The sequence below is a fragment of the Apodemus sylvaticus genome, chromosome 1 (assembly GCF_947179515.1).
Source record: "Apodemus sylvaticus chromosome 1, mApoSyl1.1, whole genome shotgun sequence".
Taxonomy (NCBI): Eukaryota; Metazoa; Chordata; class Mammalia; order Rodentia; family Muridae; genus Apodemus; species Apodemus sylvaticus.
Window position 1 is genome coordinate 141,322,509 of NC_067472.1, and position 25,633 is coordinate 141,348,141.

The 25,633-nt window shown below is 35.7% G+C and overlaps 1 protein-coding gene across 6 annotated transcripts in view; it reads left to right on the forward strand.

Annotated features, from left to right (window-relative positions):
• The window catches only part of Mef2a (myocyte enhancer factor 2A), a 128,456-nt gene that overhangs the window by 19,578 nt on the left and 83,245 nt on the right, over positions 1 to 25,633 (forward strand). For 5 of the 6 annotated variants that reach the window (XM_052160966.1, XM_052160983.1, XM_052161005.1 and 2 more), the window contains exon 2: positions 3,630 to 3,683. The exons of the other annotated variant lie outside the window; for it this stretch is intronic. The gene's annotated coding sequence lies outside the window, so the exon portion shown is untranslated. The remainder of the gene's footprint in view (positions 1 to 3,629; positions 3,684 to 25,633) is intronic. 6 annotated transcript variants of the gene reach the window in all.

Here is a 25,633-nt window from a genome sequence, read left to right on the forward strand (position 1 = left end):
AGTATTTGGGCAAGGTAGAATTTACATTTGAGTTGGTCCCTAGCTACCCCCCCCCCCCCAAGTTAATCTAGTTCTGCCTGTTGACTCTTGATTTTGCTTACAGACAGGCTATCTCAGGCCCACCTGAGATAGCCTGAAATAGCCTGTTTGTAAGCAAGGAAAACTTTATGAGGACTTGGCCTTTTGTGTTACAGGCCTCACGCAGGGAGCCCTTAAGGAAAACAACCTTTCTTGGCTTATCCAGGTGTGATTCAGGATACACTTTATACTTACTAACTCAGAGAGACTAAATTGAGTCACACACACACACACACACACACACACACACACACACACACACAGAGAGAGAGAGAGAGAGAGAGAGAGAGAGAGAGAGAGAGAGAGAGAGAGAGAGAGAGAGAGAGAGAGAGAGAGAGAGAGTCAAAGAGGCAGACAGGGAGACAGTAGATACTTTTGATTTACAGAGAGACACAACAGATTCTCTCTACCTGAGAGAGAGTCACTCAGAGGAGGAATGAGTTAGTTAATTCATCAAGCTACAGCCAGTTAGCTTTACCAGGCTAGAGGCTAGAGACTATTAGCTGATCACCCAGGGCCTACGATGGCCCCAAGCATGGCACAGAGAAGAATGCAGCGAGAAGAATGCAACGGGCAGACTAGGCAGAAGGACTCTTAAAAGACAGCACAAGCAAGACAGCTTCTCAAGTTCTACAATGTTGCCATTTTCGCCAGGAGGCTAGGCACGAGAACCATCTTTCTTCAGCTTCCGAGCCAGCGCGACATCAAGACCAAGATGAAGGAGCAGTTTGGCCACATGGACCCTAGACTTGGGGTAAACACCCTGTATTGCCCGAGAAAGCCTAGCTAGCCTTTTACAAATGTATATGATGCTTAATTCGAGATGTTGACTGGACTAGACTTTGAGAGATACCCAAGAAATACGCTCAGATTTTAAACCACCTCTGTGGTCATGTCAGTTTGTCATGTCTTCCTGGACCAAGGAACCCTGGTTACCCCCGCGGCAGACCCCCCTGCGGTCGTTAACAATCCATTAGCCTTTTTGTACTTAGATGTTGGTAAGATGGGATGAAAAGTCAGATTGGAGTATATTTTATTGATAATTTTAATCATGATTTGGTCTGTTGGAGGGACCAGTCACATCTGGTCCTATCTAAGGATCCCCAAGTCACCAACCATCTCACTTTAAAAAGATATCATTACTACTCTAGAGATTCCAAGAAGGGAAACTTTGGCTGAGAGCAAGGAACAAAGAACAGAGATCACATATTTATTTCTTGGTATATCACAGTGTTATTCCTATTCATGTTGTTATCCTATATTGTCTTGAACAGTTTGAACTTTTTTCACTTTACTTTATTCAGCTAAAGCATTAACTGAAGTGTAGTTTTACATGACAATTGAAATCGGCCCTGGATGTTTACCTTGGCTTTACCACCATACTAGTTGTATGTCTTTAAAAGTTGCTTCTTTATTATGTCATTTCCTATTGAGGATAAAAGTAGGACACTAATTTTTGGCCGATTATCAGTTAATATATGTCAAGTAATTAGTGTACTGATGTATTGTAACACTTACTGTGATGCAGCTGTTGTATCGGGCCTTGTCTGAGCATCTTCTCTAATTTCAATTTCTTCCCTCTAATAGTACTTCCTTCCCTGCTATCATTTTCTTATTAAGTGTTTTCCATTAACTTACCACACTTAATCCTTATCTATCTTATGGTAAGTTCTTTTCTACTAGGATACAAGTTCTTTGAGGTGAGAGATAAAGGTAGGGATTTATCCCTAGAACTTGGAAATATGTGGAATATATTAGAATCTAAGTAAATATATTCTGAATTGTGTGCCAGATATTGACTTAAATACTGAAGATATAAAAAATGAGTGGTGTGTAAAGATCTTTAAAATTGCATGTGCAGTACAATAGGAGAGGTATATACTTACAAAACTAGTGCTTTTGCTCATTTGAAGTTATAATAATTGTAAGGGGTTATAATAATTTCCTGGGGTTGGTCTGGCTGATGCTATACATTGAACTGAACATTTAAGAAGGTCATTTCCTGGAAGGGGTAAGTGTGTACAGTTACAGAGCTTGATTGTTACCCAATGTATGTAGTCCCAGTTAAGGAGATAAATGGATAGAAGAGAGAGGAATAGGGCTAGCAACTACAGATGTGCAGGTATTTTATTCTCAGCTACATATTCTCAGTTTTAGGGGTTCAGTTAGATATAACTGTCTGCAACACTAAGTTAAAATTCAAAGGTAGTTAGTTTTTGAAAGTATATTTTATTATAGATCATTATAAAAGTATTATAAAAACTTGTTTTTAATATTGCCTTTCAGAAATTATTTGATAATTATGATCAAAACATGAGTAATAATGACTTTTCTGTAAAATTGAGCAATATATATGTATATGTAATATGTATATGAATACATATATAACATGCTGTATTAAATTTCCATGTAATCACTTACTTAAAAGAATCTGCTAAATCATTATGTCCACTGTAACACACAAAGCAAATACTAAAAATAACTATTTAGATGGAAGACCCATAAAAATAGCACTCTAAATTACTGGATTAAATTTGAGGTATTTATTTTCTATATTTTAATACAATTAGGTTAAAAGCCTAAAGTAGCTTATAAAAACAAGCTTCTTACTACCTTTGCCAAGAAAAAGAGGCTTCTTTGTGTGTCTTTTAATGTCTGATGTTTAATATTTAATTTGCGAATGTAAAAACAGTATTTGGCAGTTTGTTTGATTCCTTTAAAGGATGTGCCATTTAGAAACAAAAATTATGAACTCACAATTAAAACTGCTAGATTAGAGTCTTAACACTTGCTTTCTTCAGAGACATGATCCATTTTCATTAGATAAAGCAGTTTTACTTGGGGATTAATTGAATTACCTGTGCCTTTCTATATCTATTTCTATATTGTGTTAATCCTGGTGTTGATCTTGGTTAGTTGAGGTGAGGAGTGGGGTATGATTTAACCATTTTTACTTTTTACTCAGATATTTCTAGGCATGATGTTCTTTATGCACTTGATATATTGGGTAGTTTTCTTAATTGAGCTGAATTGTTAAAGTGATGTTTTCTATTCATTGTTGCCCTTCTAGATTCATTATCTTATTTTCTTTGTTTGCTTTAGAAGACAGCTGGTGAAAGTATAAGTATGCATCTCATCTTGGATCACAGACACATTTTAGGAGAATGCAAATCATTGTCACTAGTGTGTTCTTTTTAAAAACAATGCAATATTTTGAACCATTTTATACTACTTTAACTATAAGGATACCATGTGATATAGAGAATAGGAAAATAGGACCTAGGACTCCAGTTTTGAATCTCATGTTGCATTTATTACTGAGCATTTAATCAATATTTCCTGAAAAAATGGGTGTGACATTAGACACTTTATTGGTTGGCATTTTACTGGCTAAGCAAAACAAATGCCTTTGCCAACTGAACTTTGCATCATTCATCAAGTATTTTTGGAGCTGTCTACCACAAATGATATTGGGTATTAGACGTTTGTAATAAATTCTATGAGAGTCAAGAATAATAATGCAGCTCCTTTACCTTTTTTTCTTCCTTAAGGAATTGCATTCTTGTGGAAAAGGAAAAAAGAAGGATTTTCTGCAAGGATCAAATGTAAGAGTAATTGGTATCTATTAAGATATTTTTCCGTTTACCATGTTATGAAATGTCACCATAGTGAAACATTTCCTAAAAATTAAGCTATTTTTGTGACCTTGGATGACAGTAATTTTAGAGTTTATCTGGAGGTTAAGATCAATTGAGGGAATTTGTAAGATCTCACTGAAATGTATAATATTAAACATATATTATCAAGTTTTCTTACTTTATCTGGCCTTCCTAAGATAACCTTAAACTTTTCATGAAAAATGTCAAGTAATATATTAATTTTCATTGGAAAATATCAATCTTCATTAGAGCATTGCAGTTTCTGGTGATAATAAATAGGAAATAGAAAAATAAGGTTAAAGGACATAAATAATCCAAGGGAAGATTTTCAAATATATAGTCAAAGGAAATGTAGCCATGCCTCAGAGGTGAAGGTCAAAGAGAAAAAGAGAACACATTTTAGGGGGTGTTTAGAGGATTGAGTATTTTGTGAGAATTTGAAGTTGTTGCCTTCTTGAGCCCATGTTTACAAAGGTATGGATTAAGTTACCTTGATCACTTCAGCCTAGGTAAGTGCTTACAATAAGCTAGTAAGGTGGTGGTCCTCAGAGCTTTCATAAGTAAAACCTCTTCTGAACTTTACTTTTTATTTAAGGTAGAAGAGATATAAATTATGCTAATATTACATTATTTAAAACTAAGTACTTTAGAAACCTTAATAGGGATTGAACCTGATAGTCACATTAGTAAAATCTCAGGGAAGGTATGTTAATTGTGGGCTTTGTTGTTATTGTTTCTTTGTATTTTTCCCCCCTTGTCATTTCAAGAATACTTTTGCTGCTGGGCATAGTGACATACCTTAATCCTGCTTTTCTGGAAGCTGAGGCAAGAGGATCAGAAATCCTTGCCAGAACTGTCTACCATAAGGAGACCTGGTCTTAAAGAGAATGCTTTTGCTATTTAACAGCCCTCTTAAGAGGTGTGTGTGTGTGTGTGTGTGTGTGTGTGTGTGTGTGTGTGTGTGTGTGTGTGTTAGTGTGTGTTATGAGTCAAGCCTTATTTCAGTTACAGTCAGTGATGTGCTGCTTGCTCCCTGAGCAGGAGTGGGTAGAGCATCTTAGTCATAGCTGCATTTCTGTGGCTTAATGAGCTGCTGTACTTGAATTAAGGCTTGCTTGGGAGTTACTAAAATATTTACTAGATGGGAAATGCTTTAAAGGTACATATACTTGAGTGCCTCAGATTAGGAGTCTTCCCTCTAATTATGGATAGAAATTAGAGGTTTTTCATGGGGACTGATAAAAGTTTTAAAAATGGCTTCTTCCCTCATACCTTAGAATATTTTTGAACTGTCATAGTTGAACTGTATATTTGAACTGTTATATTCATTTGAGTTCTTTTTGTATATAGTATGAGGTAGAGGTTGGGGTTCATTTCCTTGAATATGGTTACCAATTTTTTGGGCAACTTTTTAAAGAAAGACCTTTTTCTCCTGTTGAATTATTTTGGAGTCTGATAAAAATCAGGTCGCTATTTGTGGGCCTGATCTGAATTTTGCTCTGTTCTGTTAATTTGTTATTCTTCAGATAACACTGTGTTATCTTGATTATTGTAGTTAATAATAATTATTAAATCAAGTACTGTTAGCTGGGGATAGTGGCATATGCCTTTAATCCCAGTACTCAGGAGGTAGACACTGGTGGATCTCTGTGAGTTCTAGGCTAGCCTGGTCTATAGCCAGGGCTACATAATGAGACTGTGTCTCAAAACAAACAAACAAACAAACAAACAAACAAGAAAAAAGTAGTATTACTTCCCAGCTTTGCTATTTGATTTCAAAATAATTTTGTCTACTCTGGTCCTTTCTATTTCTCTGTTTCTAGTTTAGTGTTGGCTTGTCAGTTGCTGCAAAGCAAGTAATGGGATTTTGATTGAGTGCGTTTACCCTATGGATCAATTTAGGGAAAATTGACTTTCTAATGATATTGAGTCTTCCAAATGGTATCTTTTCTGATTTAAGTCTTCTTTTAAAGTCTTTCTCAACAGTATTTTTGGTTTTCAATGCAAAGGTCTTATACCTATTTATTTTATTAATTGCTAATGATTTTTTATGGTAGTGTTAGTTTCTAACAGTTTGTTGCTAATAACAGTGACCCACCCTTGATACCTGTGTAAGATTTTGTAATTTGTTCATCTATAAATGTGGTGCTAGTAATTCTTTAGATTGCTTCAGATAGATATTGTAGATCATCTTTTCTGTGGTTAAGATTATTGCTTCCTCCCTTTTAATTTTATGTCTGTTTCTTTTGCATTCTTTATTTTGTTGACTAACCACCCCAGTGAGGTGTGGAATAGAGATGGTAAGAACTAATATTCTTCTCTTATTCCTGATCATATGTTGAACACCTTCAGCCTTTTTACCAGCTTCTGTTGATCATTCTTTCCTCGCTGTGAATGGGTGGTAGAATTTTGCTAGCTGTGCTTGTTATTGTTGTTTTTAATTTATTGAGATGATGTTTTTATTTCTTGTTTTCTTTTTGAATATTTCAATGTGATTGTCAGCTACATTAATTTTAGAACATTAAACAACTAATCATGAGTTTTTGAGGCAATCCCTGTTTGGTTATCTTTGTATATTACTGGATTCATTTTAAAAATTTAACTTTTTGATTTATTTACTTTTATTTTTCTCTTATATATTAGAATCTTGATTTCATTTCAGTTTCCCTTCCTGCACACATCCCCTCCCCTAGATATTATCTTTTTTTTAAAAGACTGATTTTCTGTGTGTGTGTGTGCATCTGTGTTCTAAGCAGAGGCCAGAAAAGGCCATCCGATGGCTTCCTCTGTCAGTTTATGTTTATTCATTTGAGGCAAGTCTGTTCCCTGAATGTGTGGCTAGCTTGAGAAGGCAGCAAGCTTCATCAGTCCTGTGTTTTACTTTGTGATGATGCTTGCTGTGTGGATGCCAGGTTTCAAATGAGCAAGTACTTAGCCACTGAGCCACTCCTCAAGCTCCCAGTCTTTCTAGCTTTTTTTTTTTTTTTAATATTATTTTTTAAGATCAGATTAATACAGGTCTTACTTTCTTTCTGGGAATGTTTGTGAAGTATCCAAGTTCCTTTCTAAATTTTTTTTTCTTTCTTAAAGGAAAGTTGGAGTTTAGAAAAAATTATTTAGAGAGCTGGGGATTAAACTTAGCCCCTCATTCATGCGAAGCAGCTGCTCTCCCTAGCTAACCCTCCAGCCCATAAAAAGGTTTTAATTTAGGTTTAAGAATAGGCATTGAGAAGGACAGAGCATGCTTGTGTATGAATACACATTTAATCTTGAGTTTCTTTGTTTTCATATTCTTCCTTGTTGTCACATGGTTATATACATTGAATTATAACATAAATTTTCCATTGTAAGTTTTTCCTATTTACTTTTCAGATATTTATGTAAATTTCCAGACATAATTCTTTTATAGGGCACTGATTTAATTAGAACATACATTGTTTGACATTTTTTTTTGAATTTTATGACATTTATGAGAAGGCATAGAAAATGGACTGTGTTGGTGATTTAATTTGCGCCAAGAAGAATATTTCTAAATTTGAGCAGAAATTTCTAAAATTGATAGGTCAAGTTACTTGAGTAGTTTTCTTTTTTAACACTTCAAGCATATATCCTGGCATTCTGATTGTTCTAATAATTGAATATAATAAATGGATTTATTTCTGTTTCACTTCTTGGTTCATGTTGAAGCTCTATTATTGGATACCTATGACTAGTTAGTGTTTTTTATGAGGAATCGGCTCTTTTGGCATAAAATGTTCTACTTTATCTCTGTAATAGGTTGTAAAATAGTTACAGAAATAATTTCTGTAGTTCCTGACAGAAATCCTGTTATTCTTTTTACATGCAACCTTTTCCCCCCTTTTTTCTTTCTTTTCATTTTAGCTGTGTATAAGACTTGTATTTTCATTTTGAGTGTTTTACTTGGGATATGTAAGTACACTGGATGTGTGCCTGATGCTGATAGATTCTAGAAGAGGGCACCAGATCCCCTGGAACTGAGGTAGGGATGATTGTAAACTGCTGCCTGGGTATTAGAAACCAAACCCAACCCAACTCTGGTTCTTTGCAAGAGCATTCAGTGCTCTTAATCCTGATCCAGCCATTGCTATATCCTCTTTGGCACACATGAGGCAGGAAGACTGCTTTGAGTTTGAGGTCAGCTTGAAGTACATAGTGAGTTTCTAGCATACCTTGCTGCACAGGTCCTGTCTTTAAAAGGTCGCGGGGACACTATTACTGAGGTTTAGTAATTTGATTATGTTGTATCTTGGATAGTTTTCTGTGAGATAACTTTGCTTAGCTTTTTTTAAAAAATTAAATGTAGAAATGTTTTGGCTACTATTTCTTTTTTCTTTTCTTTTTCTTTTTTTTCTTTTTTTTTTTTTTTTTTGGTTTTTTGGATTTGCTTTTTTCAAGACAGGGTTTCTCTGTATAGTCCTGGCTGTCCTGGAACTCACTCTGTAGATCAGGCTGGCCTCGAACTCAGAAATCCACCTACCTCTGCCTCCCAGAGTGCTGGGATTACAGAAGTGCGCCACCACCGCCTGGCTTGGCTACTATGTCTTAAATATCCCATTTGCTCTAGTCCTTTCCTCACAAATGGTAATGTACTTGAATTGTCTTCATTGCTGCTGACACCACCACTCAGTGCGTGTTTTCAGTTTTCTTTCTTTCTGTGATTTATTTGTATGGCAAATATATGAGTCTAAGATCACTGTTTTACTCCACAAGTATGTACCATCCAAGATGGTTTCAAAGTTATTAGTATAGTTATTTTTTTCTTCAAAGTTTTTCTTTCTGTTTCTCCTTCATGCATGTATATGCTAGTATGTGTGTGCATATGTGTGTAGAGGTCATTGGTCAGTCTTGGGGGTGTTTTCCTTTTTTTTTTTGTTTTTTTGAGACAGGGTTTCTCAGTGTAGCCCTGGCTGTCTTGCAACTCACTCTGTAGACCAGGCTGGCCTTAAACTCAGAAATCCACCTGCCTCTGCCTCCCAAGTGCTGAGATAAAAGGTGTATGAGCACCACCACTGCTCAGCGGGTGTTGTTTCTTATGAGACATTCATTCACTTTGTTTTTCATTGGGACCTGTGCCTCAGCTCACCTGTTAGGCTAGGCTGACTGTCATCCACTAAGCCTCTGGGATCTGCTTGTTTATGCCTCCTCAGCTCCTGGATTAGCAATGTGAGCACGGGCCTGGCCTTTTACTTGGGTGGTAGGGATCAAGTTAAGATCCTTATGCTTATGAAATAAGCACTTTACAAACTCCTGAGTCCATATCTTTCCAAGCATAGTAAATTTCTTTGTAATCATCTTTTTAAAAAATGTGTAGGATATGGGGCTTGTATGTGTATGATTATATTTGTGGAAATGTTGGTGCATAGAGGCCAAAGACTAGCATCAGTAGTCCTCTTAGACTTCTCTCTACCTTGTTGTTTAAGCTAGTGTCTTTTTGGACCTGGAGCTTACCTTTCTTACTAGAATGGCTGGGCAGCAAGCCCCTGGACTCTGCTTGCTGTTGCTTCCTAGTTCTGGGATTACAGATCTGTGTTGTCAATCATGCCTAGCTTTTACATGCGTGTTGTGGATCCGAATTCAGGTCCTCATCCTTGCACAGTAAGCACTTTACCCACAAAACCAGCTCCCTGCTCTCTTAACTGTTGTTATGACAACTTATATATCATAATAATACTTACCTATTTAAGTTCTTAATTTCTGGGTCTCCATATTGATTGACTGTTCTTATGTTTTGCTGTTTTTTATTTTCTATATTTTGTTTGGATGCCTAACAGTTTGATAACAGGAAGGATTATCATATCAGGTGAATCAGATGTTTTTAAGCATATGCAATAATTGATTCCATAAAATAATAAATACTGGGTTAAGCAAAAAGGAAGCAAAAGCTTGGAAAAGGATGTATGCATATGTAGACATTTGCTTTGGGGCAGAAATTATAACAGCAGGGTAAAGAATTATTCAGTAACTAACAATTTTTTGGAAAAGAAGTACCTTATTTTCTTATTTTCTACAATGCAGAAAACAAAGACTGATTATTCATTCTTTTTTTTTTTTTTTTTTTGGTTTTCCGAGACAGGGTTTCTCTGTGTAGCCCTGGCTGTCCTGGAACTCACTCTGTAGACCAGGCTGGCCTCGAACTCAGAAATCCACCTGCCTCTGCCTCCCAAGTGCTGGGATTACAGGCATGCGCCACCACGCCCGGCTGATTATTCATTTTTAAAGAAGGCAAACCTAGAAAACAATTAGAAGCTTCTATAGGAAAATATAGAGATAATTTTTAATTCACTTAGCAGACAAAAGGGCCAAATCCAAAGATTCAGAGCACTCTTGTCAATCATGGACAGTTCAGTGAAAGAAGGAAAAGAGACTTGGAAAAGCACCTCATAAAGAAAATCTAAATATTTACTAAGCAGGCAAAGAGATTCTTAGCCTATTACTAATCAAGAAAAACTGAAAAGAGACTCTGTGGTAACTCAAGTAGAGGGACTGAGATCTAAGTGATTAGTAATACTTGTTTTGAGAAGATACTTAGTTATGTGACTCACTAACTACTGAGTTACATAACTACTGTGTTGCTACCAAAATAACCAGGAAAATGATCTCCTTTTGAAGTAAAGAAGGATTGATTATTGAGAAAGGTACTGATGTCTTAGGAATGCTGATGCTCTTAAGTTTTTTTCTTTTTAAAGCTTTTTAATTGGTTCTTTGTGAACTGTGCACCATGTACCCTAATCCCACTCACCTACCCCACTCCCATACCTGCCCTCTACCTGTGCGATCTTGTGCACAACAGAGAAAAATAATCTCATTGTGGAAGCAATTTCATTGCTTGCAAATGCTCATTGCAGTGATTTCTTGGTCTGGTTTACTCTCTCTATACTGGAACCTCAAAGGAACTCTTTCCTATGTATTCTTTCTTGCCCTGTGCCATGGAGATCCTCTAGTTTTAGATCTTTAGGACCAGCACTCCAGCAGTGTATTGATGTGGTAGATGCTGAGGTGAGCCAATTAAAAGTATCTGAACTCATCAGCTTGTTGGATCTCCTGCTTTCATGCCCTCTGCTTTGGCTCACCAGCACCCCACCTCCCAACCTCCCCTGAAACCAGGACCAGCTCTACCCTGCTGTCCAGGCAAGGTGCCAAGCCTGCCCTCCCAAGTGTTGCAGATAGTGAGGGACATGGCCAGTTTCCCATTCTCATGACCCTGGGGCCAGCTCTCCATCTGCCAGAGGTGGTGAGGAAGGGGAGGAAGGCATCTCTCCCTCATTCCTGCTGCCGCTGGCCAGCAGACTAGAGGCAGGGTCAGCTTTCCTGTGCTCACACCCTTGGAATTGGCTCACCTGCAGCCCTCACATTCAGGGCCAACTCTTTTATGGTGCCTAAGTGACAGCTCTTCTGCTCTCATGACCGCAGAGCCAGCTCTCCCAAATTCTGTCGGTGGTGAGGGGTAAGAGGAGCGGAGGGCAACTCTATTGCCCATGCTGCTGCACTGCAGAGAGTTGCAGGGGCCAGCTCCCACACTCACACCCTCAGGTCAGCTCACCCATGTCCCAGTCATTAAGGTCAGCTCTATTGTGCTGCCTGGTGAGGTGCAGGGCTTACTCTCCTGAATGCTGCAGCAGGCGTGGGGCAGGACCAACTCCTGTGATGTCTAGGTGAGGGATGGGACCAGTTCTGCACAGCCCTTACAGTCTCACTTTCAGGTGCATGATGTGTCTAGCATTTTTCACATGTGGCCTTTGAATCATGATTTCTTTAATAGTGTTTGAGTTTAATAGTTGTTTTGCAGACTAGAGTGTTTACCATGAGAGCACTATAGCAATCACTGATGAAAAAAGCATTCACTTTTTAATGTTTTAATACATTTTATTGCTCTTATTTCTTGAATATATAGTATTTTTAATTATAAAAATTTAAGTTATAAAATTAATGTGTTTTCAGGATGTAGCCTACCTTTTTCTTCTTTTCCTTTTCTCTGTTTTTGGTGAAAGTGACATAAAGTTATTACTTCTCAAGCTTATAAAATATATTCAAAATAGAGTTTTGTGTTTTCCTTATGTTATGACATGCTGTTTGATAGCACCATTGTATTCATACAACAGACTTGTTTATTTTCAGTATGTAGTCATTCTCACTTAAATGTAATTTACAATAGAATGGAATATTTATTTTCATTAAATAACAGCTTATGATTGTCTTAATTTAGAACATGAATTTCTGCCTGGTTTAATAGTAAATAGTACTGAAAATATCTTTTATTAAATGGGGTTGGGAGATAGTTCTTTAAGAGCAAAGAACCATTGGTATTAGTATATATTATAATAGGATAAATGCATCCAATATATTTTGTGTATTTTTCTGTAAGAGACTATCAGATATCTTTTTTCCTCCTTTCTTTTCTTTGTAGAATATAGTTGTGTTCTCTGTATAGACATTAGGATTAAAATGACTTGGTATTGTTTAATTCTGAATGTCAAAGTAGACTATTTCTCCTTTTTAGTATGTAGTATGGTCTCTAATGTCTTAGTCGTTTTTTTTTTTTATATATATACTTTAAAGATGGTATAAAAGCATATATAATTACAATTTTGTTTTTTAAGTTTCTATATAATATTAAGTAAATTACATGAGGTGACCAGTACTTCATTATAAAATAGGCTTTGTGTTAGGTCAGGTTTTGCCCAATTGTCATAAATGTTTTTGGGGTGTTTTAAGCTAGTCTAGGTTAGGCTGGGTTGTGATCTTCAAAGGTCAGATATATTGCTTATACTTTTTACTTAAACTATTTTGAATTAATGATGGGATCATCAGGATTTAGTTCTTTGTAAGTTGAGTATTTGTATTTAGAGTATCTATTATAATTGTGCTTAGTTACAATAACTTTACTAATGCTACTGAGTTACTTTAGAATATATTAATAAAAGAAAGAAGTACCTATAATCTCAGCAATGAGGCTCAGGAAGGAAGCACATGCATGTGTGCATACCCACCCACCCACATATCTCTCTCTCTCTCTCTCTCTCTCTCTCTCTCTCTCTCTCTCTCTCTCTCTCTCTCTCTCTGAGAGAGAGACTGAGACTCACACATACACACACAATATCTTAGTTTCCATAAGTCTGTGAGTATTATTACTGTTGTAAAGATTTGTCACCTGAAGCTTAGATACAACTTTGATATTTGAAACAAAATTGAGAATGACTGAAGAACCATTCATAGAATTTTTGTGTAAGACTTGAATCTGCCATAAAAGGGGGATGTGTTTGAGTGCTCTTTCTTATTACATTAATGTCTCCACAGCCAGAGAATTACACAGCACCTACTTCATTTTTAACAGTGAAAACACTGACTGAGTGATTTAATCACTTCACTAATACTAGCCAGGCATTTAATCCCAACACTTGGGAGGAAGAGATAGGCGGATCTCTGAGTTTGAGGTCAGCCTGGTCTGCAAACAAGTTCCAAGACAGCCAGGGCTACAAGGCTAGCCAGGGCTGTGTGGCTGGCCTAGACCACCTTTATGCCCAAGGGGTAGGAGACAACCAATAGATTAATCATGGGCTCCTTTACTTAGGATTTCTTCTCAAGATCCTGTTTTAAATTGTTTCTTCTTTTTATGTAGTTTCAATCTGAGAAATAGGAATTGTCTTATAAATATCCAGCAATGTTTATTTCATAATTATACATACATTGAATGAAATGAATATTTTAAAAAGCAGTCACTGTTTTTCAGTAACCAGAAGTTCATGACACTGTAAAGAATTCTGCTAGTAAATATTATTATGAAGCTTGTGAATTGCAAAATGTAGTAATGTTTTCAGTAGGAGTTATAGTTCCTTGTAGCTTTATATTATAAAAGAGGTTGAAAATACCCTAAAGATTATTAGGATAATTAACAAAATTGAAACTATGACCTATGCTTTTGAATTTGGTTAGTGTACTTGGCTATATGAGAGAATATTCTTGCTCTTAGGAAATTCATACTTGAAGTATTAAGTTGTAAAGAGCATGATCTGTACAATATACCCTCAAGTGGGTCAGATTCACTTATATCTATATCTATGCAATGATATATAGAAAACACAAACATTTTCATAAGAGTAAAAAATACAGTAAAATGCTAAAAAATTGGTCAACCTAGGTAATAGTTTTGCATGAATTTTCTATACTATTCTTGAAACTTTATGTATTTGAAATTATTTTTAAACACAGAGCTAAGTGTTACATTGAAAACATAATTAAAAAAACTATTTCAAAGGGCTAGGGAGGTATCTTAGTGACGAAGAGTATTGCTCTTGTAGAGACCCAAGTTGTTTTTTTTTTTTATTTGATATATTCTTTATTTACATTTCAAATGATTTCCCCTTTCCTGGATCCCCTCTCCTCGAAAGTCCCATAAGCCCTCTTCCCTCCCCTTGTTCCCCATCCACCCCTTCCCACTTCCCTATTCTGGTATTCCCCTACACCGAGCCTTTCCAGGACCAGGGGCCTCTCTTTCCTTCTTGGGCATCATTTGATATGTGAATTGTTTGTTGGGTATTCCGAGCTTCTGGGTTAATATCCACTTATCAGTGAGTGCATACCATATGTGTTCTTTTGTGATTGGGTCACCTCACTCAGGATGACATTCTCCAGTTCCACCCACTTGTTTAAGAATTTCATGAATTCATTGTCTTTTTTTTTTAATTCATTGTTTTTAATAGCTAAGACCCAAGTTCTATTTCCAGCACTCACATTGGTTAGGACACTGCCTGTAATTTCCACTTCCAGTTTTAATGGACACTTGCACATACATGCAGAACAAAGAAAAAAAACTCCACACTGACATATATACATAAAAATAAAAAAATCATTTCAAATCTAAGCATACTTGCTGAGGACCTGCTTTATATGTTCTTTCAACGCACGCATGGACTTTAATTGTTAGAGCATGGGCTCCCTACTCAGTAGTCTATTTAGCTGTGGTGTCTATGAACCACAGCAGCGATCAGGACAGTGAACTGTTTTGTGCCTAAAGGTGCAGTAGTGGCACATAGATCTTGTTGATAGCTAACAGTTGTCTAATTGGACTTACACACTGGTCAACAGAAGGGAAATCAGGTCTGATCTTGTTCACCTACCTAGTCACCCATGACTAGTGAGATTGTACATCTCAGAGGAGAACCTACGACTGCCACTTTTATGAACCAATATAATTCCTAACTGCATTCTATTCCCACAGATAAAAGTGGCTCTCCTCTCCTCAAGTATCTTCTCACAGCTGATGGAGATTTATTACAGAAAGCCACCACCGGGAAAAATGTAGAAAAGGACTGACCGTGGGATACCCAGCCCCAATTATTAATACATCTACAACACAGACTTCCACCTAAGACCCAGGGAAATGAATTTTCTCTACTGTTTTTGAAACTTTTTAATATATTTGATATTATTTTTAAACATATAGCTACATTTATATTGTAAAATGAAATAAAAAGTTATTTCAAAGGACTGGAGAGGTTGCTCAGTGGTCAAGAGTGTAGAAGGAGTGCACAGATTAAGGACCAGAGGACCAGGAAGTTTGTTGCAAGATTATACTTTCTAGATTGGACAGAAAAGCTACACTCTTGAAAGCATAATATGGTTGCTTATGCAGGACCTGGACAATTAATATGCCAACATAAATAAGGGAAATCACAGAAGTCCCACCCCTGAATAAAGAGCTACAAGAAATTGCAAGCTGCCTAGAGAGAGAGAGAGAGAGAGAGAGAGAGAGAGAGAGAGAGAGAGAGAGAATGTGAATTAATCTTCCCCAGAGATGAGCCCCTTAAATGGTTCTCCAATTCCAAGTAGTCAGCCCTTATAAATATACATCCAAGCAACACTAAATGGACTCAGTAGGTTACATTTGTATTTTTTGCATGTTATGTATATAGTGATAATAATTAAGGAATAGAAGGCCATGAATTTGAAAGGAGTTTGGGGGTCATGAGAGTGGTTGAAGGGAGGAGAGGGAGAGGGAAATGATATAATTGTATTTATAAAGTTTTTTGAGATTACAATTTCATCATTTCCCTCTTTCCTTTTTTCCCACATATCACCCTTTTTATTCCCATTCAAATCATGGTCTCCTTTTCTTTAGCTGTTGTAGTTGTTAGTTGTTGTGGTGTTGGTGTTGGTGGTTGTGTGTGTGTGTATGTGTGTGTGTGTGTGTGTGTGTGTGAGAGAGAGAGAGAGAGAGAGAGAGAGAGAGAGAGAGAGTATATGTGTTCTTAAATATTTACATACAACCTGTTCTGTTTTTATAATGTTACTTGTATATATGTTCTCAGGGCTGACCATTTGCTATTGAATAACCAAATGGTGTACTCTTTCCTTGGGGAGTCCGTTTCTCACCTGCAGTGTTCCCTTATTGCCCATTCTTTATCATTGAGGTCTCATGAACTTTCTTCCTTCCATGTTAATTTGCCTATTGTTCTTGTTCAGCTTCTGTTTTAGGTAGCCATGTTGGTGAAACTTCAATAGCTTCTTGACCTTTCTAGGAGACACAATCTTATAGAAAAAAACTTCCTGTTCCTTTGGCTCTTTATAGTCTTTCTGCCCCCTCGTCCACAATGATCCCTGAACCTTAGGTACAGGATTTGTGCTGAGAAATTTAAATTTGCTTGATTAGGGATATGTGTGGGTATAAAGATAAATCCTTACGATGTCGTTAAGGATTATGGTAGTTTAGTAAAGTGGTGATTATAGATTCTCCTTTAAGATGCATGACTTCAGTAGCTCTGAATAGTTTTGGCCAGGTTCCCAGAACCAGGCATAATTTCCTTCTGGTTGTTGTTGTTCCTTCTTGTTAAGTCTAATTAGAGAGTTGGTTACTGCCAAGGTCTGTGTGCCACTACTATATTCTTGGGGTTATTGTGCCATGTTGGTTGTTGTGTTTCATAGGCATAATAGTTAAGACTGTTGGTTTCTTCCCTTCTTTGGAAGCTTGAATGGTTCTCTTAGGTTAGATCCAGCTTGGGTCCTCTGGGTTGTTTGTTCAAAGTGCATGGTATCTTCAGCATTAGTTACTTCACCTTTTGGGGGAAACCAAAAGCAACAGCAATAGCCTGTAACCTTTTTGGGAGTTTCTTGAACTGCTCTGACCACTGACTCAAAAGAGGGCTTTTCATGCCTGGTGTTGGTTTTTTGTTTGGTAGTCTGTGGCTCTTGGGGCTGGGGAGCATTGTCAGTCTAGGTGGGGAAATTTCATTAAATCTGTACATACATTTATTATCTGATTTACATGTATTGTAAGTGTTTTTAGGTAGTTAACAGCATGAGTCCTTATGACGATTTTAGACATATTCACTGTTACTTTACCTTCTTCCTTACTTCTGTATTTATTTCTCCCTCCCCAGCCCTTGGACCTAAATTGAAAGCCACATTTCCCCCACTTACCTCTTCATATTACCAGTACCCTGCTATTTCCCCATTCTTGCCCTCCTCACCCACAATGGTCTGTTTTTATTTTCCTGATTTCTGTAGTTACTCCACACTATGTACTCACATCTGAAATATTGAAAATCTGGAGGAGGAGCCTCTGATGAGAGAGATGTGATATTTGTCTGTGTCTGCACTATCTCATTCAATATGATCTTTTCTAGTTCCATCCATTTATCTGCAAAGCTCATTAGTTCATTTTTCTTTACTGCTGTATTCATCAGTCAGTCTCTCTCTCTCTCTCTCTCTCTCTCTCTCTCTCTCTCTCTCTCTCTCTCTCTCTCTCTCTCTCTCCATCCATTATCCATTTGTCTTTCTGTTTCCTAGCTATTTGAATAGAATAGCAATGACCATAGCTGAGCAAGTTTCTGGAGTCCTTTGGGCATATGCCAAGGAATGGTATGGATAGATGTTATAGTAGATATATTTTTCATTTTCTGAGAGTTCTCCACACTGATGTAATAGTGTGCAATCTCACCAACAATGAGTTAGGGTTCCTTAGCCCCTACACCTCCTCCAGCATTGTTATGCTGATTTTCCTGAGTTTTGCCATTCTGACAAATCCGTTCAAGATTAAAAGTCAAAGTTTTGCCATTCCGTTCAAGATTAAAATGTCAAAGTCGTTTTGATTGTCATTTACCTAAGTGCTAGGAACAATAAATTTTTTTTCTCAGATATTCTCTCTCTCTCTCTCTCTCTCTCTCTCTCTCTCTCTCTCTCTCTCTCTCTCTCTCTCTCTCTGCCTCCCCCCTTTTCTTTCTTTTCTTTTTTTCTTTTGCAAATTCTGTTTAATTCCAAGATCCATATTTTGAATGGATTAGCGTTTTTTTGGTTTTGGTTTGTTTTTGTTCTTCATATATTCTGGATGTTAGTCCTCTGTCAGATATTTAACTCTCCATTTATCTCTGTCAGATAAAATTCTCTCCCATTCTGTGGCCTCCTTTCTTCCTTGATTGTGTTTTAGCTTTGTAGAAGATTAAGTTTTATGATGTTCCACATGTCAATTGTTGGGTTTAATTCTTGGGAGTTCTATTTAGAAAGTCTTTTCACCCACCTGCATTCTGTAGGATACTGCCAGTATGTTTCTTCTAGCAGTTACAATGTTTTAGGTTCCACATTTAGGTCTTTGATCTGTTTGGAATTAGCTTCCTTCCTTCCTTCCTTCCTTCCTTCCTTCCTTCCTTCCTTCCTTCCTTCCTTCCTTCCTTCCTTCCTTCCTTGAGCAAGATGATAAACATGGATTAATTTCATTCTTTTATATGTGAATATACAGTTTTCCCAGCATCATTTGTTGACACCCTCAACCTCTGAGCATATTTTTGGCATCTTGTCAAATATTAAATGGCTGAAGTTACATATACTCATGTTTCAGTCTTTTATTTTGTTCCATGGTCTACATGTCTGTTTTTGTGCCAGTGCCATATTGGTTTTATTACTATGCCTCTGTAATATAATCTTTAGGTCTGGAATGATAGTTCCTCTAGCATTTGCTCAGGATTGTTTTGTCTATTTGGGGCCTTTTGTAGTTCTATATGAATCTTAGGATACTTATTCTATTTCTGTCAAGAATAAGATGGGGAGTTTATGAGCATTGAATTTGTAAGTAGCTTTTGGTACAATGGTCATTTTCACAATATTTACTAATCTATGAGCATGAGCTGTCTTTTCATTTTCCAGCATCCTTTCTACCTCTTTCTTCAGAGGTTTAAATTTTTCATTATAAAGGTTCTTCACTTCCTTGGTTAGATTTATTATTAGGTATTTTATTTTCTTTGTAAATAGTGTGCCCATGATCTCTTTCTCTATATGGTAGTGTATGGAAAGCTATTGATTTATGAAGTTGATTGTATAACCTGCCACATTGCTGAATTTCTTTGTTTTTAGAAGTTCTTTGGTAGAATATTGGGGATCTCTAATGTCATCTGCTAGTAAAGGTAATAATTTACCTTTATTATGATGTGGGCTTGGACTTCTTGCATATAGAATTTATTATGTTGAGATATTTTTCCCTCTAGTCCTACTCTTTCTAGGGCTTTTATCATGAAGATTCTTAGATCTTGTTAAAAGGCTTTTTTTTTTCCTGCATCTATAGATGAGACATGCGATTTTTGTCTTTAAGTCCATTTATGTGGTTTATATATTTGTTGACCTTCATGACTGCCCCTGTAACTCTGATGTAAAGCCAACTTAGTCATGATTGGTAATCTTTTAATGTATGTTTGTGTTTGGTTTACAAGTATTTTTTTTGAGCATTTTTGAATTTATGTTCATTAGGAGTATTAGCCTGTAGGTGTTGTTGTTTGCTCATTTGTTTTGTTTTGTTTTTGATGTGTTTTTTACCTGATTTTGGTATTAAAATGACAATGGCTTCATAGAAGAAGGTTGGGAGTACTTCTGTGTGTGTGTCTGTCTATCTCTCTCTCTCTCTCTCTCTCTCTCTCTCTCTGACTAGTTTAAGAAAGATCGATTATGGATCCTTCTTTGAAAGTCTGATAGAATTTTGCTATGAATTAATCTGGTCCTGGACTTTTTTAGGTAGAAGGCTTTATATTACTCTTCTATCTTTTTCATTTGTTAAGGATCTGTTTAGGTTGTTGATGATAATATTTTCTTGACTTAATATTGGTGATTTGGCTGACTATAGAAATTCATCCATTTCTTTAAGGGTTTTTAGCTTAATAGAATATAGGCATTTAAATTATTCTCTTAACAATAGTCTGAATTTTTTTGGTGTCTGTTGTAATGCTTACCGGTTTATTTCTAATTTTGTTAATTTGGTTTCTCTTTCTTTTGGTTTGTTGGGCCAAGGGTCTGTTGGTCTTGTTTATCTCCTTAAAGAACCAGCTCTTAGATTCACTGGTGTGTGTGTGTGTGTGTGTTGTTTTGTTTGTTTCTATTTCATTAGTTTCTGCTCTAGTTTTTATTTCTTGCAGTGAAGTGCCTTTGGATTTGGCTTGCTCCTGTTTTTTCACATTTTTGAGTTGCATCATTAGGTCATTTATTTGTATTGTTCCCAGTATTTTAGTGCTGACTTTTAGAGCTCTAAATTACCCTCATAAGACTTCTTTCACTGTGTCCCAGAGGATTTTGTTATATTGTGTTTTCATTTAGTTCCAGGAAATTTTTTATTTCTAATTTGATTCACTTATCATTCTATAATGAGTTGGTTAATCTCTATGAGTTAGTATTTTTACTGGAGATTTATTGACTGGATTTTACATTTTATTGTATTATAAATACAATAAAAGGATACATGGAGGTACTGGATCTTTCTGAATTTGTAAATACTTGTTTTGTGTTTCAGGCTATGATCTGTTGTAGAGAAGCTTCCATGTGCTACTGAGTAGAAATTATATTCTTTGTTGTTTGGGTGAAATACTCTATACATATCTAATTCCAGTAGTACATTTTAAGTGAAATTGGTCGCCCCTCAGTTTAATGCATATATGTTTAAGATAGTAATATCTTCTTCTTGGTTAACTGTTTCTTTGTACTGTGAATGCTATTTTTTTAATTACTTCCGATTGGTTTTAGTTTGAAGTCTATTTTGTCAGATACTATGATAGCAACACTTACTTGTTTCCTGGTTCCATTTAACCAGAGTACTTTTGTTCATCCTTGTACTTTAAGGCAGTGTCTATCTTTAAAGCTAAAATGTGCTTCTTGTAGATGGATTTTATTTTTTGATTCATTTAGCTAGCCTGTGTCTTTTGATTGGAGAATTTAGTCTTTTAATATTTAAAGTTATTATTGAAAGGTATCTTATTGCAGTCAGTGTGTTGTTGGTTTTGATGCTGTTGTTTATGTTTTCAGTGGTACTTTGTATTTTAGTAATTATGGCCTAGTATTTCTTTCTACAGTGTATTGCTTATTCTTATTCCTCTATTCCACCCCAAATATTCCTTGCTGTATTTTCTTTAGGTTTGGTTTGTTGGATATAAATTTCTTTAGATTGTTTGTATCATGGAAAGTTTTTCTTTCTCCTTCAACTCTGGCAGATAGTTTTTGCTGAGTATAGGTTGGTTGTCATTGTTTTTTAGGACTTGAAATGAATTGTTGCAGATTCTTCTGGTTTTCAAAGTTTCCATTGAGAAATCCGATGTTATACTGATGAGTCTGATACACCTTTGTTTATATTTGACTTGTATTTTTTTCTTGTAGGTTTCAGTACTTTCTCTTTGTTCTATATATTTAGTGTTTTAACTATAAAATGCCTTTTCTGGTCTGGGTTTGTTGGTATTCTGTGTGCTTCTAATATCTGTTTGGGTTTGTCTTCCTTAGTTTGGGAAGTTTTCTTCTGTGATCTTGTTGAAGATCTGATACATGCCATTGATTATTCTTATGCTTGATGAATTAATTCTACATGTGAGGCTTTCCTTTGAGTCGTCTAGTTGGGTTTTGGGTTTTCCAATTCCTTCATTTTAGCTTGAATCCTCCTCAATATTTCTATTTCTTATTGAATTTCATTTTCAAATTCTGGATTGTCGTTGTCATTTTTGTCATCACATAAGTATTCAATCCCTTTGAGTTGTTTTAAGTTTATTAAGCTGCTTCTTTTTCTTAAAACTTCTTTGAATTTTCTGATTGTTCTTTTAAATTTTCTGTCCTGGGATTCATCTAAATAATTCTCATTGGCAAACATTTCTGTGGGTTTGGGGGTGTGATACTGCCTTGTGCTTTCATAATGTTTGTGCTGAGATCTATGCATGTGATTAAAAAAGATTAAAAGATTAGCATCTTTTGTTAATTCTGTGTCTGATATGGGCAGAGTAGGTTGGGACAGAAGAGAGGATATGTGGGTTGGATTGGATTGCAGGTCTGATGTCTGGCTTAGATAGAATGTATTTACATTCATCATTTACATATGGACTGATATGCAGAGTTTAGGGGGTAAATTCAGGGAAGACTAAATTACTCTGCTAGATCCTAGAGAAGCAGCTGCATGATCTGGCTCTGGAATTGTTTTAACTGAAATTTAAAAATTTAGTAGTGTGTGTGTGTGTGTGTGTGTGTGTGTGTGTGTGTAGTGTGTGGTGTGGCTGTGTGTTTGTATGTGCACTCTGTGCATGGTGCCCAGGGAGTTCAGAAGCGGTGCTTGATCCCCCAGAACTGGGAGTCACCGTCTAGATCATCTGGGACCAAACCAGTGCTCTTAACTGCTGAGCCATTTCTGCAGCCACTGTGTTTTAATTAAAAATTTTAAAATGAGTTTCCAGGCTGTGAAAAGACAAAACAAAGATTACATTACTAAGTGAAATAAGCCAATCTGGAAAGGATGTATTCAATATGGTTTTAATGAGTTGACATTCTGGAAAAGATAAAATTATAGGGTTAGTAAAATGATGAGTGGTTTCCAGGAATCAGTGGAAAGGGAGAGATATGTAGAGGAGTACAGATAATTTTTTATAGTTAAATTATTCTGTGTGATACACTGTAAATGGTGAATACATTCCATTATATATTCATACAAATCTATAAAACACATACCACCAAGAGTGAACTCTGATGTTAATGAGGCACTGTGAGTGAAATGATATATCAGTATAGGATTATTAATTATAATGATAATCTTAACCTAGTAGTAATATTAATAATGTGAAGGGCTAAACATATTGTACATAGTATACTGCAGAAAACATTGAATATTTCTGTTAATTTAATTGCAGACTTAAAACATGGGGAGGAAGGATAGATAAAATAGATTAAAATTTTTATCTCAAAGTGTGGAGAAATAGGAGTTAACTCCTGCACATACATGGATTGTGCTGTCCTTGGCATGGCCACTGAGAATGAAAATGGAAGGAAAGCATCAGGCTTTGACAATTCTGAAACTTATAAGTGTTGTATATGATAGTCTTGACTTTTTCTCCTTTTGTAAACTACTAGCCAAGAAAATGGTATCTGTGATAAGACTGGGGTTGCAGCTTATTGTTCTAGGGTAGTCCCAGACCCAAGCCCAAGGCTGGTGCATATGACACCTGATAGTAGCCTTTCTGAGGAATATAAGGCTTGAGTTCCTTTTTAAGAAAAGGTGTTTGGGGAGGGGAGGGAGGGGGACACAGAAAGATTATGCTTTTTGTGTGCCCGTGGAGGTAGAGGCCAGATGAGGGCATTAGACCCTCTGGCTCTGGAGTTACAGGTGATTGATTGTGAGCCATTTGATACGGATGCTAGGAACTTAACTTGGCTCCTTTGGAAGAGAAACAAGTGCTCTTAACTATAGAACCTTCTCACCATCTCTTTATCCCCAAGTTTTTGAACCTCTATTGTTAGAATGCTTACTTGGGTTGACTCTGGGCTCCTATATTTGGCATCTATGACTTCGAGGTATTAATACACTGCCTCTGGTATAGTTTCTTATGTCAATGTTATAAAGAAGTTATGTGAATTAAAAAAAATGTTTTATATGAACATACTACAAAAACATACTAGAAAGGCCTGATAAGAGACCTTTTAAAGTCATTTACCATGCCTGGTCTTTTACAAAGCCAGGTGTAGTAGTTTATACTTAGAATTCCAGCACCCAGGAAGCTCAGAAAAACCATTTGTGAGTTTGAGGCCAAACATAGCAAGGTTGTCATCTTAAAATTATTTAGAGTCTTAACCAAAAATAGATGGCAGAGATAGATGGAAGTAATACCTATCTCCTATTACTGTTTGAAAATTACAAACTATATTTTTCAGATTAGGGGAAAGGCTCTAAAAATCTTCTGAAGCAAAGTTTTATTGTGTAAAAGCTATTTTCTTGATTCTTGAATTTTAGAGTTAATTTTCAACATTCTAATTTTACCAAGAAAGATTGCCCAAATATTTCCCTTTCTCATGTGTACATTTTTTAAATAAATTGTTTACATTCACTATTACTGTTATAATTATGTAAATATATGCACGTTACATATTTTACTTTATAATTATAGTAAGTAATATATCATTATATATATACATATCACTATAGTAAATTTCTTCCATTTTGCTTTAGTTTAATTATGTTTTCATTATGTTTCAAGTCATTGCCTACTATGGCAAATTATACTAGCTTTTCTTTTATATAAGAAATAATGGTTACTCAAATATACTTACTACAAGTAGAAGAGGAGATTGATAGAAGAGTAGATAACAGTGAAGACTGATACATAATTTGAAAAGTTGGTATGTTAATGATTAGAAGTTTGGGGATAACTGCTAAGACTGAATATTTTAATCACTAAGAATTTAGACTAGTCATTGTCTGTAGATTTCATTTCTTTTACTGAAGGAAATATAATGATTTCTAAAATTGTTTGAAAATTATAAGGTACCTTTAAAGGCAGTTTTATTGATGTTTTGTTAAGGACAGGTTCAGATAAAAGTGAGTTCCAGAACAATATTGACTCAGGTAGTCTTTTTCATTTGATAGCTTACAGTTAATAGGGGAATCAAATGAAAGTAGCTACTGTACTTAAAACAAAAAAGTTATATATGTTTCAATATAATATTTACTTTTAGTTTCTTTAAGTACATAACTTTTTACAGTATCCAGGTTTACTTCCAATTATTAAAAATTAATTATTAGATGTCTTTCATTTTATGTTTTCTGATTTCCATTGTATGGTCAAGGAAATACTACACTAGTTTTGGTTTGGGATCGTAAGGATTAATAACATACCATTCTTGGATATATACAGTTTTTAGTAGTAATACCATATATTTGGATTATATTACCCTAAATATTTGAAAAAATTATTTTAGCTTCCTTGGTACATATAATGCATGTACTTTCAACTTTCTTGTTAAAAAGTTATTTTTACTTAGAAATTGCCAATATCTCTAGATATTTTAGTGGTATTGTAAGTTTGGGTCTAGAAAGCTGGGTTTTCTCATTCTAGGTGTGGTACACTATCTCAGACAGATAATGGATTGAAATCGTAAACATGTTTTGAAAAAAATAGAACCTGGAAATTGCACAAGGTGCTGAAGTAGAAACAAAGTTTTAGGAATGTTTAAAGTTCATTCTTAAATACTTTTTTGCTATTAGAATTTTTTTCTTTCTAAATTTTAAAAGCTGCTATTAGTTTTTGTTTGAAGTAACTTTTTTTTTATCACCGCAGTAGTTATATTAAATGAAAACAGTAAAAAAAACTTCCCAGAAGTTACTAGTTTCTGTTTTCTGAGTTGCAGCACTTAGTTTTTTAAAAATCTTTTATCCACAGACTTTTAGAAACAAAACTAGCATTTTATTTTCTATCAAAAATGTATTGTGAATATAGGTTGTTGATTATTGTTCATTATTCATCCTTTTAATGGCTGTGACAGTTAATCGTATGGACAGGCTCGGTGCTTCTGTCTCTACCTTCCTCACATCCCTGTTGTTTTGATTGCATGGGGATAACATATACATGTATCTCTTGCCACTCTGTTTTGGTTGTTGTTTCCTTATAATA